The sequence below is a fragment of the Sardina pilchardus genome, chromosome 15, assembly GCF_963854185.1.
Source record: "Sardina pilchardus chromosome 15, fSarPil1.1, whole genome shotgun sequence".
Taxonomy (NCBI): Eukaryota; Metazoa; Chordata; class Actinopteri; order Clupeiformes; family Clupeidae; genus Sardina; species Sardina pilchardus.
In genome coordinates, this window is record NC_085008.1 from 30,902,361 (window position 1) to 30,922,938 (window position 20,578).

A 20,578-nucleotide genomic window follows, 5' to 3' on the forward strand; every position below is an offset into this window, starting at 1 on the left:
CATGCTGTTTTTCTTTCATTGGTTTTGAAAATGTTTCAGCACACATAAACACCAGCCTTCATTGAAGAGTAGTGTTTTGACTTTCAAGATGTTCCATTGGTTTGCACACCCACTGATGCATAACGTGATTCCTAATATAAGGAGATCCGGGTACAATCTTTGGCCATAAAAGGAAATCCAGATCTCCACATGAGTAGACAGAAGGCAACTTTGGGTCCTTTTGGTAGGTGAACTTCAGAGGTCTACAGATGGGGAATATAAGCAAGATGGGACACAACTGACTGGTGAGACATAGCTTGGTTAAAACCAAACTCAATCTAGGTGGTTGTCAGACATCCGGACCTTTTTGGTAGCCTGCGCTCTGTGTGCCAACCTGTGGTCCTTTCTTGGAATTCTGACACCGTCATGACTGACCACATAGCTGGGGTGATTGATTATTTTCTATATTTATTTAGATATCTAAGATATCTAGGATGGAGATTTTTGTTACTTGTCACAGTGATTCACTCAATCACTTACCTTGCTGTTTAACCTTTAGCCTTGCTACTTGATCTAAGTTATAGTTTCTTCTTTTCATCACAGACAAGTATTCTGCACAGACAACAATAATCTTGCGGTGGGAGAAAATTGTTGTTATGGGTCAGCAGCAGGGATGAGCAAAAACACACCAAATATAATTTAAAATAAAATGCCTAATCTTATTTTAAATGTATTGCTAAACTACAATGCAAATACGATCTGACCTCATACATGTATGCTCCTATTCAGCCCCCAGGTCTCTGAGATCTGACAAAACGGCCCGCTGTTCCTTGTTTAATGTGAATGTATTAATTAAATTACTAGGCACACTGTAAATGTGTGCCATTTAAACGTCGTCACGAGCAGAGCAGAGAATGGGACAATTGTGTAAAGGAATTCGCTCACATTTGGGAAAATAGTCGTAGCCTACTTGCCGCCTTGCCCAGGTTTAGATATTATAGGCCTTTCCGTCTTATCTCTTCTCTGCGCGCAAATGCCCTGTCTGACTCAGAGTTAGTCCAGCTTAGCTTAATTCACTGTAAATGGGTTAGACCAGTTAGCCTAACTTCCTTTCAGTTTACCTGTATTACCCACTTAATAAGAAAGCACATGGAGTAGGAAGAACGACATCATCGCATCACTGAGAACGTTCCCATTATTCCCAGAAACCATGCACGCAGAATTCCAGGATGCATCCGTTCTCAACCTAGCGGCGAGCGCATGCCACGTGCAATGTGTTGGCGTCTTCTGCCAGATCTGTGCACCTAAATTGAAGGATTTTATTTCCACGTTCCGACGTAAGTCTAGCCCAATCGACCATGCTTGGCGGTACAAAACAGATGGCCCGTACGGGGATCGAACCCGCGACCTTGGCGTTATTAGCACCACGCTCTAACCAACTGAGCTAACCGGCCACGGAAAATTGTTGATAACTTAACATTTCATATTCTAAGTACTTTAAAGTCTGACTTCTAACTTGCAGCCTACGAAGAGAAATTAACAGTTCGCTGACTGCACTCCGTGATCTCTCCGTGCTAACACCAAACTAGGCTACTGCTTCCACTCAGACATTGGGCACACTTTCCTGGAGCATTTGCCTTGTCGGCTAGTCTACATAGTTTAGCCTACCCAACCTGTGCAAAAAGTCATAGCCATAAGGCCCCATGCATCCATCTCGTCTCCCTCCGGTTAGACCTAGGCCTACTTTGTAATGATATTCTCAAAGGCGCGTGAACTCTGTAGGCTGGTATAAAGTAGGCTACGTGGTGGCATGGGAAATTGTTTAAATGTGACAGTCAAAATAGAACTAGAATTCTTTGTAGGCTATTTCTACTTTGTCAGGACTGAGTATTTCAAAACAAACATTCTTAAGTTGCATCTTGCAATTTTCAACTAGGCAACAATGCGCACAGTGCATGTTCACTGAACTCCGTAGGCTATCCAAGTGAAGTTTGTGTTCCCGGGCGGCAAGACTGCATTTTACTAATCATTAAGTCTAATTTTCCTACCTGCTGTAATGCCACTCCACTCAAGACAGCTAAATCAGAGCACAGCCCTGGCCTTTTTCCAGACGATTCACAACCTGCACATGGAGATCTGTGCTCTGGTAAGAGGGTCACTTTCCGTGTCACGTCAGATATGGTGCAAGACCATTTTCTCGGATTCTTTCTGTCTGACTCTGTATCTCTCTATTCTGTTTCGGTCATACAATAACGTATTTTTTTTTTATTCTTTTATGTATTGAGTGTACTTTGAGAGACTAACCGGAGTCAAATTACTTGTTTGTTTACACAAACCTGACCAATAAAAGCTGATTCTGATTCAAATTTTGATTCCTTACTGTCCTCTTAGACCTCTTCGATCATCTTTCCAGTGTCTTTGTATTCCTTCTGCCTTCCTTCAATCTAAAGGTGACACTTTTTTCCTGCTCCTCAGCTTATTGCCTTCCTGATGATGTCAAACTCTGCCCAACTACAGTAGGCCTAGCTTTAAATCCAACCTAAAGACCTATCTCTTCTCGCATAGCTTTTAGTGCTCCTTGACGCCCCTTCACATCTCCTCCCATTTTTCCCCCCTGTTATTTTAACTCTTTGTTATTTTCTTTAAATGTAGGGACCATTTGTTGTTGTCTGTGAGATATTATGTCTGTTCTTTATTCAGTCTAGTATATGTTCGTATTTCTTTTTTTTTTTGAACATTTATTTACTAAAAACTAAGAGCCATACTGTAATTGTGTGCATGGTTAATTATTTTTCCAATGTATGTTTTGTGTCCATCAAGGAGGAAGAGAATGCCAAGTTGGATGAAACCAGTTCCCAACTGGATAAAGAGGTGGAAATGACTATAATTGACTGTAAATTATTAGAATTTAGGATTTTTCAAATCTGTTTCAGAAATCTGAACTGTGCATCTGTTGATTACCCCCCCTTGTGTGTGTGTGTGTGTGTGTGTGTGTTAGTTGTTTCTGGAGGAGAGAGCAGTCAGAGCAGCTCAACTCTGGGTAGCTGAGAATGAAGCTCAGCTTACCCAACTGGAAGTATGCCATCATTAACTCAGACAGATATTACACTGCCATTGCGTGTTTAGAATTGGCAATGGCATATCATTTGTATTGTCCTCTTACTAGAATATTATTCTTCTGAAGGAGAAAGAACTGCGTGAAACTACTTGCCTGTCAACCAATGTGATTATTTAACTTGTACAATCACACATAGGCATGAATGACTGTAGTTCACTGATAAATACATACAGTATTTCTGACAGGTCATTTCTGAGACTGACGAACTGAAGGAACAACGTACAATTGCTCCTGAGCTGATGCAGGTAATTTGGTTGATGGTTTTGAGAGAAAGTGACACAAGATGGTCTAGGGGGTTATGTTCCAGTACAAGGAGTTCTTATATCAAGATGTTTCTTTGGTCCAGAGGATCATAAGTTTCAGTATCCTGAATCTCATTATCCCCAACCAGTTTCAGGTCTCTCTAGAAAGCCATCACTGCACACTGAAGCAGAGAAAGGAGGGAGATGAGGCAATACAAAAGGAGAGGAACAGAAATCACAGGATAAGCGATGTCATCTTGGAGGAGGAATCTATAGGAAGGGAGGAAGACAAGCTGAACGAACAGAAGGATGAAGTAGACACAAGGCAGGTGGCTGACCATACAGGGGAACAGTGAGTAGGCTACAGTTACATTCTTTGGCATTATTTGTTTTGTTTGATATGTTCTGTACTACCATATTGACATGTATTTTTAATCAATGTATTTAATTTATGAAGGACTTGTGGCTGCTCCACTGCTCTGTGGCAGTGGGCCTGGAGACAGAGGAGATAGGTGCCAATACCCACCCTCCTACACACGCTCAGTGAATCCATTAGGTCTAATTGAGTAGGCTTAACCAAACATAGCCCAAATAACTCTGATTAATTTTAAATGAATAAATATGTATTTATTTTAGATATTGTGTCTGTATTTAAGTTGTAGTAAATATTGTAGGCCTATGTTTCATAGTTAGACGGATTGTTTTCTGTTTAGTCATTATATTCCTATAATGATTGAAATAAGTTGATGTCTTGCTTGACTTAATTAGCTCAACTCAAATTTAGTTGAACCTCACACTTTAAATGAGTATTTTAAAGATAAAAGGACAAGAACAAATTCACCAAATTATTATGCTAAAGTGCAACATGCAATGTCAGTAGCCCAATGTGTACGAAGATAGACATAGCCTACTGAAATATCTACACCTTGCCAATGTTGTTTATTTAACCTGCTGTACAAGAGCGTTTTCTCTCAAGACTATAGGCCTGTTGCGCCTAGCGATTCTCGTGCCTCCATGTCCAGTACCAGTAGCCTATTGACAGATGTAGTTATAATCCATAGCTATAGTCCCATCTGCACTGTAGGCCTATTTTTTTTCTTGTAGCCTACTGCTGTAGAGCTTGTTAAAATGTTTAAATGCTAATGACTTAACTGTTAATACCTGTTGCTGTGAGTCACTTTGTAAACGTGTCTGCCAAATGAATAAAGGTAGGCTAATGTCATTTGTTGGTTATTATGCTGATATGCTGCACTGTAGCCTAAAATACAGTTGTTAGCTGCTTCGCATTATTCCATTAAATAGGCTGGTTGCTGACTTTAGCTGAATATTTTAACCTTTGTGTATTGGGATTCAATGGGTTTGCTTAAATGTGCTACTTTGTAGCATATCTGTCCTGCTCTTCGGTTACTCTGGCAGTATGCGCATGTCCAAACCTGAGTGGGAAATTATCTGGAGCATGGTAGACGGGTAGACAGGACAAGCTTCAAGTTCAGGACAAGCTTCAAGTTCAAGTTCAAGTTCATCTGTAAACGGCATCATTATGGTATCTATTGAAAGGGTTGTCCACAATGTTTTGTTCGTATCCGAAGTTAGCAAAAATGTTGGATACCAGCGAGATCGCTAGCTGCTAACTTTACATCCCCTTGCTAGCCTTCAGGAACCTGCTTTATGTAAATCTTGTTACATTTATTCATAACTATACTAACGGTAAAATGTTAATGTGTTTTATGGCAGTAATACATAACATGTAGCATAGTATGTATATGTTTAAACTTAATTTAACTTGGTGTTGGAAATGACTGCTAGCTATGCATTCATGTATTATGGCTCTGAGATGGGGGTTTTGCGCGCCACCTTGTGGAAACATCGAAAAAGAGCAGGCTAGTGGTGAGATGTCCATATTGATATTCTGACCAATGATATTTTGTTCTTCAAGGGCTTATGTTAACATGCGTAAAATGTTGTTTATAGTAGTAATGTTAAAGGGAGGAGGAATATGCGTTTAGAAATACACTTGCTGATATCTCCCACAGTTTTAAATGCTGACTTTCATTGCACTTCTAATATGGGACTGTGATGCTATCGCGTTGACGATTGTCATAAGGAATGGTTGGCCAGTACGGGGATCGAACCCGCGACCTTGGCGTTATTAGCACCACGCTCTAACCAACTGAGCTAACCGGCCACGAACGTCGGCATTGTACGTTATTTGGAAAATCGTAAAAACAATTCAGCAGCGTGGCGATGTGTAGGAGGATGATGACGTTGCAGTTTGTTGCATTGCTAATTTGCTACGGATGTAGCAGCTAGACTACACAGGCTAACGCGTTTAGCACATACATGTAATATCCCTATACACTCGTTTATAAACTTAAAGAATTTGGTAAGGAAGTGTGGCTCGTTGGTCTAGGGGTATGATTCTCGCTTTGGGTGCGAGAGGTCCCGGGTTCAAATCCCGGACGAGCCCAGGTTTTTGCAACGAGCCCATAGTATTGCGTCTCATGCTCATAGAATGCAAGCTAAAGAGCATTTTGGAAGGCGTCCCAACTGTTGTCTATGTAAACATACTCACTGTTGAATCGGTTTGTGCCGATAAAGATATTTGAATCAACAAGCAGCGGCTATAAAGCTGCAAAGCCTGCAAATCCGTTCTAATGAGTTTGATTGCGTTTCTGATAACGCATCTTACCTTCCTTGTGGTTCTGACATGAACTACCAAGAGAAAAATAGGAGCGACAAGATTTCACATACACTGATCTTCACGTTCTTAAAGGACACATTTTCCTGTATTGAGCATGCGTTGGTGGTATAGTGGTTAGCATAGCTGCCTTCCAAGCAGTTGACCCGGGTTCGATTCCCGGCCAACGCAGATATCCTTTTCCGTAGTTACACCCTACTAATTACTTCTTATAGATTTAATTAAGAATGAACTACTAGCGAAGTTCTCCCTTGATGTAGCCTCTGCAACTGTTAGAGTGGGCACATACTGTAGCTCATTTCTTTATGCAGATAAGGACTGCAGAGATGAGGCACCAAACTTCTCTCAAGAGTGGCATCAATTGAAAGTTCGTCGTTTTTTCGTCTGTTTCTCTGCTATGTGTTTTCTCATTTATATTATTCTCATTTGATGTGAACTTGATCATGGGATTGTATCTCCAGTTTTCCTGTTTCCTCTCTCTTCCACTAGCACAGGGGTCGGCAACCCAAAATGTTCAAAGAGCCATTTTGGACCAAAAAAACAAAAAACAAATCTGTCTGGAGCCGCAAAAAAATTAAAAGCCTTATAAGCCTTATATGAAGGCAACACAGGCTGTAAGTGTATATTATCTGTATTATCAAACTGACTAAGTAGGCTACAACGAGGCTACATAATGAGCTTTCATGATTAAATGTTTTTCCCTGCAGCGCATCTCGGAGAGAATGACACACCACGTGACCACTCCGCTACATATATGGTGCTTTAAGTTCAACTTCGTGTAATCACCATCCGTGAACCGTAGTTTTCCACGTTTTAATATCTCTCAGGTTGCAACAACATTTCTCCAGAAGTAGGCTACTGCAATCGCACTTTTTCTCTCAGTCCCAACTGGGTAGTCGGCTGCAAATAGCATGCCTTCCCTGAAAGTGTCTTTCTACATGTCTTTCTCTTTTTGTTGTTCGCCAACTTCTCATTACAAAGCAATCATGCAGGCAATCCTTCCGCAATGGCAATGAAAGCAAATGATTCGGTCCATTCTGCCTTAAATTCTCTGATCTCATCGGCTATCTCTCTCTCTTTCCCCTTTGGGATCCATGGCATGGCCCATGCTGACACACCCGCCGGTTTGTTTACAACCATAGGTTTACAGCCACCTGCCTGGCACGGCGCCGCCCTGAAACATGTGTCGCAGGCTATCAAATCTTCGTTGACTAAAATGTTGAACTTTAATATTTATTATGCACATTTTTACAACATTGGAAAACGTTAAGAATGTTTGTCCTCATACAGAAACCATATTAAAACAAACAAAAATCCCCCCATTCATTTTCATACATTTTTGAAGACGCTCCAGGGAGCCACCAGGGTGGCGCTAAAGAGCCACATGCGGCTCTGGAGCCGCAGGTTGCCGACCCCTGCACTAGCACATCACACCCATACCTTGTAAATCCAATCCTCCGACTGCCTATCCAGTGATGATCAGATATGTTGGTTTAGGTTACGCCAGCCCATTTGTCAGAATAGGCATGTCTTGATGATTCATGCTTAGCAACAAATAATAATAATAAAATGTCTTTAGGTCTTTTTTACGTAAAACAGTCAATGGATTGTGGTGCCCTCAAGGTGTCAGGGAGGGCATTCCATAGACGCGGGGCAGCAGCACAGAAAGCCCTGTCTCCCATGGTCCTGAGTTTGGTTCTGGGTATGTGGAGGAGGTTTGAGTGAGCTGTGTTTGTAGGTGTGTGTGTGTGTGTGTAGAGTTTGTGTGTGTGTGTGTGTGTGTGTGTGTGTGTGTGTGTGTGTGTGTGAGTGTGTGAGTGTGTGAGTGTGTGAGTGTGTGAGTGTGTGAGTGTGTGAGTGAGTGAGTGAGTGAGTGAGTGTGAGTGAGTGAGAATGAGAGAGATTGAGTGAATGAATGGGTAAGTGAGTGGAAGAGACCATGTATGTCTGTTCGTGTTTACAGTGTTCAAACAAATCCTAAGCCAACCGCTGTACCCCAAGCATCATATAATTTCTATTATTTATTTACTTCCTTCTAATAAAAGGCGAGAAGCAGTTAAGGCCTCGCTCGGCAGCTCAGAGGCATAATCACGCTACAATTAAGATAATTCCAGGATGACAGCTGGTGGGGAGAGAAGTAATTTCCATGCTTCCTAATCGAGCCAGGCTGTCAGATTAAGATAGAGAGGTGATTTGAGTGGAAATTGTCTTGGCCTACTCTTTGGAGTGAGTCCCAGGTGGCCCCAGGTATCTCCTTTGCCCGTGTGTGTGCCGCAACCCAGGGGGAAATTTGGTTCTGATTTGCCACACCATAGAGATGACTGGAGAGCTCAGACATCAGCAGTATGAACTTGTGTGTGTGTGCGTGTGTGTGCATGTGTGTGTGTGGGTCAGGATTTTTTAATCAATTTATGGTGAACAGGTTTCTTTTGCTTATGCCACTGTTGCTCCTGACCAGTGTTGAGAGTTTGATTTCTCCTCTTTCTCGATTTTACTCATCTGAAGGGGCTGTTGCACTGTTACTGTTTGTGAAGAACGTTTCATAACCAAAATATTCGTACACTAAAATGAAGTAGGAACTTAGATTAAACATTTATATGTTAAACTATATCTAAAGGTCTCTTCTCTGGATATTTTGATATTGCAAGTAAGCAAGTAATGAGTATAATTAGCCTACATTGCAAGTTAAAATTTGAGCAAGAAATTAACCTTTTGAACAGATGTACACACCGAACACAAATGTAGTGATGAGCAAAATCTTACGTGACCACAGGAGGGCGCCCAAACACTAGCATTTGAGGTGTACCATGGTAGGCCTACTAGATGGGTTATCATCTTATTTCTGTCTCACATATTTGTTTACATGATTTGTTTGTCAGACAGCTTTACCTTCCAATTTTCTTCCACTAAAAGGCAGGTTTGCTGTTGTTGATTTTATTTTTTTCCCTCATGAAATTATTCCTACGTTTGATAGCTGAAGTTTGATTTCATGACGAATACATCCCTATCACAACTTAACCTTTTGTAAATGTTTCCATTTAAAACAATACTTAACAGATCATGCTGGCATCATAGTCTCCAGTCTTTGTAACCAATTTAGCCCCAAGCTGATGATTGGCAGCTTTTTGAGCAGTTTTGTAGGGCAATGTTTCAGTCATTGTTGTACAGGCACATTCCCATTGATTTTGGACAGTGTCTCTTTTTGGAACATTTTTATCATCAGTAGGCAAATTGCATGGCCATCCAGAGCACCTAGAACCAGACATGTGAATACCCAGGCAGCAACACTCCCTATGTATCATCACCATTAGGAGGAAAATGCTGTTGGTACTTTTGTCATTAGACACTGAACTCAAGTATATGTCTTATAAATACAGCACTATAGATGGCAATATCTGGAGTTCATTTATTTATTTACCTAGCATATAGAAGTGCCGTTTTAAACTTAAATGAGCAATACATGGCATATGCATGTTTCAGTCAAGCATTTTTAGTCAGCATTAAGTTATACACTGCCTGACCAAAGAAAAAGGTCACCCCCTTTTAACTAAGCAAATTGGTAAGGGCCTGCCTCTAGCCTGACAATGCAAGGATTCACCGGGCTCAAAATGTGAAAGAGTGGTTCAGGGAGCATGAGACATCATTTTCACACATGGATTGGCCACCACAGAGTCCAGACCTTAACCCCACTCAGAATCTTTGGGATGTGCTGGAGAAGACTACACAGTGGTCCCAATCTCCCGTCATCAATGCAAGGTCTTGGGGAGAAATAAATGCAACGCTGAGTGTGTGACCTTTTTTTTGGCCCAGCAGTGTACACATATATACAGTAAAAATAATATACATTAAGAAGATGTTAAAAATTGCTTATCGCCAATAATTGAATTGGCAGAACTCAAGGAGCTAGAGAGCGATAGGTTAAGTTGGGTGCAGAATACAGAATACTTTGGGTTGACAACATTGAAAAAAAATAATTATTTCAAATGCCACTGAAATTAAAAGGCCCCTAACAATAATTACTCTGGTTTCTGTGGTTCAGCTACTCAATCTGTGACTTCACCTCAAGTTTGATAGGACGTGTGTGTGTGTGTGTGTGTGTGTGTGTGTCTGTCTGTGTGTCTGTGTGTCTGTGCACGTGTGTGTGTGTGTGTGTGTGTGTGTGTGTGTGTGTGTGTGTGTGTGTGTGTGTGTGTGTGTGTGTGTGTGTGTGTGTGTGTGTGTGTGTGTGTGTGTGTGTTTTTCCCTATCCCTCTCTCTCATATCCATGTTTCAACTCATTTCTTTAATTGATATTCTGACTACCTTTTAGAGAGGCCCTGTGGGTGTAACCTTTCTAAAAGCAAAACTTGACAGTGACATTTCAATTGAAGGCACTGGCTGTTAACCTGTAATTTTTCTCCCTCAGTTTTCCCATTGTTGGCCTCTAGTCTGAAGAAACAAGTCACGTGTCAGGTGTATGGTAATTGGCCATTGGCCTCTATCTCTTTAGCTGTAATCGGCCTGGTTCCCTTTGATATCTACAGAGGTGCGAGAGAGGTAGACCAACATGTTTTGGCATGTCTCAACCTGAAGCCTCCGGGGCTAGTCCTATTTAATTATTTATATCTTACCTTTTGAGAGGGGAACAGACTTTTGATGTGTGCCCTCACTCTGCCAATCCAACCTGAGATTCCTTTACAGTGATGCCCAGAGCATTTAGGCCTTGTGATGGGCTCTGTGGAATATTAAGTTTTAGTCAAACACAAAAACAAGGAACAGACATGCACAGGAAATTAATACCACACATCTCCAACTAACCTTGATTGACAGGACAGCTTGGCATGTGATATACTTAATTCCATTCTATATTCTAAACTCTATTAGTCATGGTACCCAAATAGATGTATTTATTTATTTATTAGGTTGTATGTAGTTTATTTGTATGTGTTTATGTATGCTATGGTGGGCAAATATATCATTTGCTATGTGTTTTTTTGCAATGCATCATTGGATGTATGTTAGTGCATGTTAGCCGTGAAAAAAAAATGTTTGTTTACTTAATGGAAATATGTTCTTTGTCCTAGGAGACAAGATGAAGAGACAGGGGGCCACAACAGGGAGATCTGAGATCTGAACGGAATCAGCTTGAGTCTCTATGAAAAGGATTAATGACTAATGTGGTAAGAGACCTCACATGGGGTGACTGATATGCCAGACTTGGCCAGCAACTCTGCTGACTAAAGCTTTTTTCAGTAGTGCATGAGGCAAATTAGGCATGCCAGGGTAAGATCAGTCTATGGTGGTTTGTGATACTCAGGGGTGGATTCACTAACATTTTATTTAATAATTGCTAAAAATAAAGCGTGGTCATTACAAATGGACCACACATGACTAAAACTACTTTATTTAATTATGTATTCTGTGTGAAAAGGCCCCGGGCAGTGCATGTCTTTTCACATTTTAAAAGCAAGTCAAGTCAAGTCAAGCAAACTTCATTTATATAGTGCATTTCATACACAGAGGTCATTCAATGTGCTTTACATAAATGCAAGCAAACAGGAATACCTCATAAATGCATAGAAGGGCAATAGTCAAAGGATAGTTTAAAAATTAAAGAATGAAAAAAAGAAGATACAAAACACACAATGTCATAGAACATAAAAGCATAAAAAGCAGGTGTAATCAGCATGCATGCGTGATGTGCCCATGGCGGGAACGTCCATAAATAATATGTAAGGATCACTCAGTTGTACCATGGACTTTTGCTCATCATTTTATTTTTGACATCTCTTTGCCTTCCACTTCCCTATGTAAAGCTAAAAGTGACCACATTGATTTTGTTTGCCATAGCTGCCCAAATACTTTTTGAGTGGGTGTAGAACTATGACTAGGTAGAATTGGTAATTTGATGATAATTAAACTGGCTAAGTCAATGTTTATGGAATGGGAACTGACATGGTTGACGTGGTATCTGAAATGGTGACTTTGTTGTCAACCACGGTGTTGAGTGCACGCTATGCTTTTGGATGTCATACAAAAAATCTTTTGTCTATAAGATGAATCATAGGAAATGATTGGATTAAGAGGAGTGGCTACTCCCATACCAGACACGTGTCTGTACATCTTGATGGCTTTTATGTGTCTTTATTTGTTTGAAGTTTAAATGTGGCTTTTGTAGAGCTGTGGCATTTTTTTTGGCCCACTTGTTTTCCGCTTCATGTTTGGGTTACAGTGAGCTTTAACATCCAAAGCATGCTCCAAAACATTGTATGGGAATGTAAACACAGACCTTCCTTTTGCGAGGAAAAGTCATAGTCTGAAGAAAAAGCTTTAAACAACATTGCACAGACTTATGAAATGCATTGAAGTATGTGTGAGGAATGAGGAAACAACCACACAAAGACGTTTTTTTTTAATATTCGTTATGATTCAACTTTTGTGATATGATTGTTTTCACATCGTGCAGTATTTCTGCTATATATTAACACATCTGATGGCTTCTGAAGTGCCACTGCAGTGACGGCCAGTTAACTCAAGACCTTCAAGTAACAAAAAAAGAGGAGGGAGGGGGGAAATCAATACTCAATTTTTGTCCCAATGTCATGTCCTTCATGTTCCAGTGAGAGGCTGTGGTTGGGTGTTGCAATGTTGTCCAATGATTGTGCTCTTTCTCCCTGATAGCGCACTGTGAGGTGTGCTGTTCTGTTGCGCTGCTCTAAGATCCATGGTAAAAGGTTCAGAAATGGCAGGAGAAAGAGGGATTTGGTGAGCCAGCCTTGCACAATGACATTGTCTGCGCTACAGCTCCTCAACTCTCCTTGGCTCCGGTGAAAGCCCTCTTAGTATTTCCTGTCAAACGGAGCATTTTTTCCCTTTACTTCACCTTAAGTGTCTAGACAGTGGTTTTCTTGCTTCGTTGGCTTCCTTGGACAGAGGCCAAATCTTCCCCCTTCTCCTAGAGGTGATAAGACCCTGGTCTTATCTGAGCGTCGGAGGGGAGAGCCAGGAAGTGCAGAGCCCCAGCAAGTGTCACTCAGGTGGGCCTAGTGTCTGTGTACATGCCCCCTCCCCCAGTGTGGAGTAGCTCTAAGACTTGGGCCTAATAGGTGTAGTGTGCATAGAAGAGTGAGAGAGAATTATGGGTATGGAGATATTTTGTCCACTTACCATGGTTACCTCAGTGCATATTAGGCCACATTTACTCTATAGAATTGTTTGAGTGTAAAACCTGGTCCTCTCACCATGGAATAATGGTGGAACTCCATTGTTACCTCCGCCAAGGAGGTTATGTTTTCACCGGGGTTTGTTTGTTTTCTGTCTGTCTGTCTGTCTGTCTGTCTGTCTGTCGGTCTGTTAGCAAGATAACTCAAAAAGATCGATTTCGATGAAATTTTCAGGGAAGGTCAGAAATGACCCAAGGAAGAAACGATTACATTTTGGGAGTGATCTGCTCTCTGAGTGCTTTTCTAGTTGCTTATATGGTGAAAATGTATTAGTCGAATTGATGGAAATTCTATATTGGATGTGAACAACAGGTGGCCGTATACATTCCACAAATATGCTTCATCTCTGAATGTCCGTTACCGTCAGAAATGCGGCAAGCAATTATCGCAGAATGTGCAGAAAACCTGTCTGAAAACGGCTTATGTGTGAAATTGCTGTTTTAGAGGTGTTTTTCAGAGAATTTCAGAGTGTAGTGCAGAAATGGTTTGGAGTGTCATGTTGTCTAAGTACTTCAGCATTGTATGGAAAGGGAATGTTGGGGTCCAGTTTGGTGGAGGAGTTCAAATGTGGTAAGACCAGTCCAGAGATGTCTCAGTCACAGTCCAAGAATCCCATCATCAAGATCCCCAACAGTGAAAAAGGGGAGAAGTGGAATCCATAGGAAGCAGTTAAGCATGCTAAAGGCACACTGCAGCATAGCATAGGGTTGGGCAGGTGCAGAGGGGACAAGCAGGATTTGGTCTTTGTAACAGTTGGAAAGCACGGGGTAAATCAACAGCACAGGAGAAGAGATAAATGGTAACCAGCTGGTAACAAGAAGAGTAAGCTAGGCATTTATCAATCAAGACAAGGACAAGGGATGAACTGGCATGGTGTTGAGAGGAGGAAGATAATCAATAGCCTACTATTTGTATGAAATCATGTTATATTGCCTTGTCAGTCAACATAACTCTTCAGAGATGATCTTTGTCAAACAAATCCACATGTGGCCTACCATGTGCAGGGCCAGGTTGCAAGCCATGAGACGGTTGAGTAAAATAGAACACTAAATACTCAACAACTGTAGGGGGGGACCCAGTAGAACAACAACAACAACAACAACAACAACAACAACAACAACAACAACAAACTGTCTTGGATTGCTTTAAAGGAACATTGTGTAGTTTTTTGGGTTGATTCTTAGCGAAAACGTTTGTCAAAGTGATTGTCAGTGTGATGTCAAGTTTCCGTAGCAACCGAATTTCTGTTCTAAACAAATCAAATTCACAAAGTGAAAGTGAAAACCAGCACCCCAAGCGGTTGCGTTCCTATCGAAGAGCCGCTCCAATGTTAAGTCCCATAGACCGACTTTTAAAATAAATACTACGCAGCTATACCAGCGATCTTATCCACCAAAAATATTTTTCAGTCTGCATACTGTAATAATCTACTAACTGTGAAAATATCAGACCCTATTTCGCCTTATTTTAAAAAAACGTAATTGCTCGTTTCATTTCATAAATGGACTACAACTACAAGTGACGTGACACCCTTCGACGACGTTACTCACCTAGCATGGTTTGTTTATTAGCCTGTTAGCTAGTTGGTTAGTTAGTAGACAATCACACTTACTGCCAGCTCTTGTGTGAGTAGGAGCACAACACAAGTTATCCCAACATAAAGGTAATTACCACGCGGTTTACATCGCTCTCTGTTATTACAAAAAATTGTAAAGCCAGTTAAGCAAATTGCCGTTTTGATCAGTTGGAGATGAAGCGCCCAAACTGGTGACGTCAAATGCTACTGTAGCTAGTACTGTAGTTCGTTATCACCATGTTACAAACAAACTCAAAACAATTAAACTGATCCTAAAAAATAAAGTATGACCACTAGAAGCAATAGAGCTGACCTAAATGCATAGCATATTGAAGGCATTTAGCTAAGTTCCCATCATGGGCCGAGATATATTTTTTCTAAAAGCAAATCCCATCCCCTCCCGCTAGCCTCAAACGAGCTCATTTTCCACCTCCCCTCGAGCAAAACAATTGATATTTACCTTTTTCCCGTTCATCTAGCCATTCTGTGAGTCTGGCGATACAACTTTTAGCTTCAGCCTAGCATAGATCATTGAAACGGATCAATTGTTTTGCTCGAGGGGAGGTGGAAAATTAGCTTATTTCCAAAAATGACGGAATAGCCCTTTAAGGTATTGTAAATGTATGCCAATACAGTTTGCATCTATTTAGTCTACATGATACATAGAAATGCTATCGCTGGGATTGGGTTAAGATGGATCTCTGCAGATCCACCAGAAGGAGAATTTGGCAGGGTGCAAAGGAGCAAACACAGTTTTAGGGAAGAAATGCAACATGCCATTAACTATATTGGTATGATTCCTGTACAGACTTTGCCTGTAGATATCTTTTCATCCAAAATTATGTTGACCATCGAATCTTTATGATTCAGTAGTGTTGGTCAAGAAAAGGGTTAATTTTAAAACTACAGAAATATTGACAGAAAAGTTTTAAAAGTAGCCATCTACATGAAGAAACAAGCCTAACAATCTGCAACAACAGAGCTGAAAAGAAGATTTTTGCTTTCACATGCAACAATAGCAGACGCATGAGATTGAGGTCACTCATTGAGGTGGGCTCCACAGCACCTATATTACCTTGACAAAGGGCACAAGGGTATTCACAATGCCTATTCACAGCATTCAGGGCTTTATGTCTGTTTTCTTGGGATATTGTCTCTTCTGAAAATGTCGAGACTCCCTGAAGTAAAAATCAATCCGTAAATTGTGCATCGCTTCTTGTTTGAAGTCCATTGTGGTCTTTATTCCCTTGCCAGGTAACACAAGAATGCCGCTTTTATTCCAGGTATATAGTTGATCCACAGTGTTGGCTACTGGTCCGTAATTCTTTTCTGTTTACAGAAAGTCTCCAACTCAAAGTAATTCAGACTCTTTTCTCAATCTTGAATGGAAGGCCTGTGTCATCAAATGAAAGGGATTCAATAGATGTGGACGATTTACTTAGGAGCATCAGACTTTGGTATGAGAAGCACTGTGCCACTCTGTTCTGAAGGACACAATCTTGTATATTTTTTTTTTGTTTCATAACAGGAGCAGATTCTCTTTGTTGTATTTGAATATGTTCAGTCATTTCCTGTTTTATTCTTCTACTGCTGTTTTTATGTTGAGAAGAAATTACATAGATATTGGAAATCAAAATGGAAAGTTTTGAAGAGGAGAATATTTTTCATACGGTGGATGAACTAAAGCAACTGCCCAATCTTCTTTTGATAATACGGGAGTTATTGAGCATTGGCTGCTACTGTGAGTTATGTTATTTAACCAGTGCGTAGGCTGGCAAATGCTGCGATAGCGTTGTTTGTATGCTTTGAGTGTCGGTGGAAATTGTCAGGCCTTGTCTGGGATTAAGGACTGCATCTGGCAGACATGTGTCCTTTCTGCTCCTGTATTCGTGGGGTTTTTATCGGGGTGAAATATAATTTTTATCTCACTTCATTCAGAATGACAGTTTTTCAAAATCGCTGCACACCAAGGGATATTCATTACTTTTTGTAGACCCGCCTGGGTAGCCCGTCAACTTTTCATCACCCTTCATCTCTCATCTATTTCACTCTCCCAGAAAGCCCATTTTTCCTGCCAATTTCCTGCGCTTTACTTTGCTATGACCTTCTGGCGTAAATTGCTTGGCTTGTGTTATTCACAGTTTTGAGATTTACCAGGAATAATATTTCTCTGTTGGATTTCCCACACTCTTAGGTGCCCAATAACTCGTGCCGATAAACCCCAGAAAATTCGGTCTCTTTACTCCCTTTCTTGACACTCTGTGCCCCTCCCCACCCCACCTCCACTACTCCCTTTATTCAGCTGTCCATGGGTACTCTTTGGCTCACAGCTCGGCATGGTTTGTGATGGTTTTTCACTGTCTACTGAGGTAACCTTGTGTGACGAGTTGCTAATCAGATATGTGAAGGAGCAAGAGATGGTAGTGATATGGCTAGATGAAGGTCTGTAGTGCTGTTCATCAAGGTAGTGTCTGACATGAGGGTAAGCATGTGCAATTTTCACCGATGACTCTAGAATTAGAATGCTATAATGAAGCAAGACTCAGTGCAGGACTTCAATATTAAAGAAAATGTTATCAATTGGCACAAGAAGAATTGTGGGCTTTTTCAAGATGCCTCTTGATTATTCTGGAGTGAAATTTAACAGAATTTATGTACCTGAATGTAAAATGTAATTTGTTCTGTATGTTGATGTAGAGCATGTTGCAATTTTAGATATTTTTTAGCTAGATGATCAGTATAGTTTTTAACAAGATGACAATTGTTTTTGCAAAATTAACTTAAATACAGCAATTCAACAGGGTTCTTGACATTTGTTTCATTTAAGCTGGTAGGCACTATTATTATCTTGCCTCATGACATGTAGGCTACATCTCCTAATATGTACCTTTGTTTTTGATGTTGTAGCCTATTATTTGTAATTCTCCTGACTTGGGGTCCTGAGTATGATTATGTTTCCATGATCGCAGCTGTAGATATAAATCAGAGGCACATAGGTTGAACATGCACTGATGACAGCGGACATGTTAGGGCAGGGGTTAAACTGTAAAGGGGTTAAGTGACAGGAGAGCTCAGTGGCAGGAAGAAAGGCTAAATACAGACATTAAGCCAATCACTCAGGCCATGGAGGACTCAATTATACCTCTTCGCCACCATTGGCTCATTCAGGAAATAGGTCTCATTTTCATGTGGCTCATCATGGTGCATGAAGGAGATAAAAACATGATGCACCCCATTTAGCTGGTCGACCCATGCAAGGTTACAGTGCCCACAGAATGGCTCTTACCTCTATTCTTGGTACATAATAGCACATGGAGCTCTCTCTGTAGTCATTGTTGTCCACCGTGGAGATGTTGAGATCATTTAGACAAAAAAAATGCCCCAAAAAGCCCTGAGAGGCTTTAATCTTTCTTCATTATTTCTCCATTATTGATAGATGATGCCCAGAATGACTTGCCATGGTAATAAATGAAACCGTGTAACCACCCCCTTCTCCATTTGTCATCCCACTATCCGCTACACCCTTTCACCTCCCACTTTCATCTTATTTTTATGCTGGGATGGGCAAGTGAGTGTGGCAGGCCATGTTTATTCCACTTGCAGATAAAAGGATAATAGAGCTGGTAAACAGCAGGGTCGAGCCCAGTTAAGTGAGAGGTGAACCAATAACAGCTTTGTCTCTTCTTGGCTGTCATGGGTATCAACCCCATAATCTGTTTCGGTGGGCATAAAATATACAGAGGTCCACTGGGGCTGTAGAGACTACTGTTTGCCTGGAAACATTTCATTTCCTACAGGGACTGGAGTTAGTAGGAGTATGTACAAATCTGGAGCCTGCTCATAGTAAGCCTTGAATAGCTGCTCTGTTGTAGACTTGTCAAATGTTATTCAAATTTCAAACCTTGAGGACTGTCTTCCCCATTTATTTCTGTCTAGATTTAGATTAAATTAAAAACTCTCAAGAATGCACAGTTAAAGTGTTGAATCTACACAGGTAGAAGTACTGTTCAGTAGCCAGTAAAAGGAAGGGAAATACAAGGGAAATACTGTGTTGGAGTAAGATGAAAGGCTACAGCCTGTTAAAAAGTTAACAATGGGTTGCTGATGGTGTAGCATAGCCTCTTCACTTCTAGCAACTAGGAAATTGTTGAAAGAAGTAAACACGAAACAGTTGAGGAATACTCCAACTTTCCAAAGATACTCAAATGATGAAAAGCAATTATAAGGCAGTCACAAGAGAATACTGTCTGATTTGTAGACATTGAAAAACTGATGTGATCAAACATCAAGAAGAATTCAACAAGTCAAATTTGATATTGTAAGGACTTTATTCATACTGTATATTCATTGGCAGGAGGTTAAGTATGAATTACTATATATGTATATATTTTCATTAGTATTCATTATTATTTTGTAATCATTATTTATTTATTTATTTCATTTATGTCAAAATGTTTATTTGAGATCTTTTAGGTAGCCTAGCTGGTCCAGATTGGTTCAGACCAACGTCACAAAAGCATACGTAGGGAACATTTTGAGAAACACCTTGAAGTGTAAAAGGAGTCATGGCACAGGATGCCCTTTTTCTTGTTGGCCTTGAGATATTTGGCTTAAAGGAACACTTCACCGTTTTTTCATATTAAACTACGTTATTCCCTTAACGAAGACGAATTGATACATACCTCTCACGTTTCAATGCGTGCACTCACTGGCTCTGGTGCACAGCGCTACTTTGATAGCACTTAGCTAGCCCAGTTCATTCACTATGATCCAAACAGAGATGAATTTAGAAACGTCCAAACATCTCCATGTTTTCCCTATTAAAATACAGTAACACGAGTAGTCACACGACCAAGTATGGTGAGTCAAAATAAATCATGATTTGAAATATTTGGCTTAACATATGCTCATGTGACAAGAGGGTGTTCCAGGCTCTTTAAAGTGGGCCATTCCCTTCCCTGCCTGTAATGTAATCCATAGAAAGGAAATGAGCATGTAGAGCATGGGGCAAGTAGAAAAGTGCAGGGTTTCTACATAGAAACTGCTCTCATTTACCGTGCCAATGCCCGCCTATGAGGATGTTTCCCTGAAAGTTTTTTTTGTTGTACGTCTTGTCGTTATGATTGTGTGTTGTTGGTCCTAAGGAACGTTTTTCTCAACAGTTTACTCCGTTTGACATGTGTTTGAGCAGACACCAAGACATTATGGTGACCTTGATCACTTTTTCAGTTTGAATGATAAAGAAGTCATCCCACTGTATTTTACATAGAAAAGCCTCTATACTAAGATTGTTCATATTTGAATGAAGCAACACGCCAGGTGAATAATATAGCATGGCATTCATTCACCACAATTTCCCAGCTCTACCGAAACTCCTTTTTCATGTATACGAGTCATGCTCTTACTCTCTCTCTTTTTCTCTTGTTTTCTTTCTGTATTCAAAGATGAGTATGGCTCAAGAACAGTTGCCTTGTGTTTTCCCTATGCCTGCAACTTCACTGGCCCTGATTACCAGGAGGTAGGGGAGACAGAATGGGTCCCATTTATATATCCCCTTATGTTGCGGTGGGGGCAGGGGGATAGCATGCAACTGTATTTTGAATATCCTGATGGAAACCGCTCTGTTCTTTTTTCGTTTTCCATTCCTTGCACCAGTGTCTATTTGTCCGAGAGGGTGACCAGCTGCATAGACTTGATAAACCCACAATGGGAGCCATTTGAATTAAAGGGGGGTGGGGGTGTACGATGGGAACAGCCCTGAGT

At 40.7% G+C, this 20,578-nt stretch overlaps 4 non-coding genes across 4 annotated transcripts; 2 read left to right on the plus strand and 2 right to left on the minus strand.

Moving 5' to 3' along the window:
- Positions 1-1,359: 1,359 nt before the first annotated feature.
- On the minus strand, positions 1,360-1,433 carry trnai-aau (transfer RNA isoleucine (anticodon AAU)). The gene has a single exon. It is a non-coding gene; the product is annotated as a tRNA-Ile (tRNA).
- Positions 1,434-5,450: 4,017 nt separating this feature from the next.
- On the minus strand, positions 5,451-5,524 carry trnai-aau (transfer RNA isoleucine (anticodon AAU)). The gene has a single exon. It is a non-coding gene; the product is annotated as a tRNA-Ile (tRNA).
- Positions 5,525-5,734: 210 nt separating this feature from the next.
- Positions 5,735-5,806, plus strand: trnap-ugg (transfer RNA proline (anticodon UGG)). Its single transcript has one exon. It is a non-coding gene; the product is annotated as a tRNA-Pro (tRNA).
- A 330-nt stretch (positions 5,807-6,136) lies between these two features.
- trnag-ucc (transfer RNA glycine (anticodon UCC)) lies at positions 6,137-6,208 on the plus strand. Its single transcript has one exon. It is a non-coding gene; the product is annotated as a tRNA-Gly (tRNA).
- Positions 6,209-20,578: the final 14,370 nt, after the last annotated feature.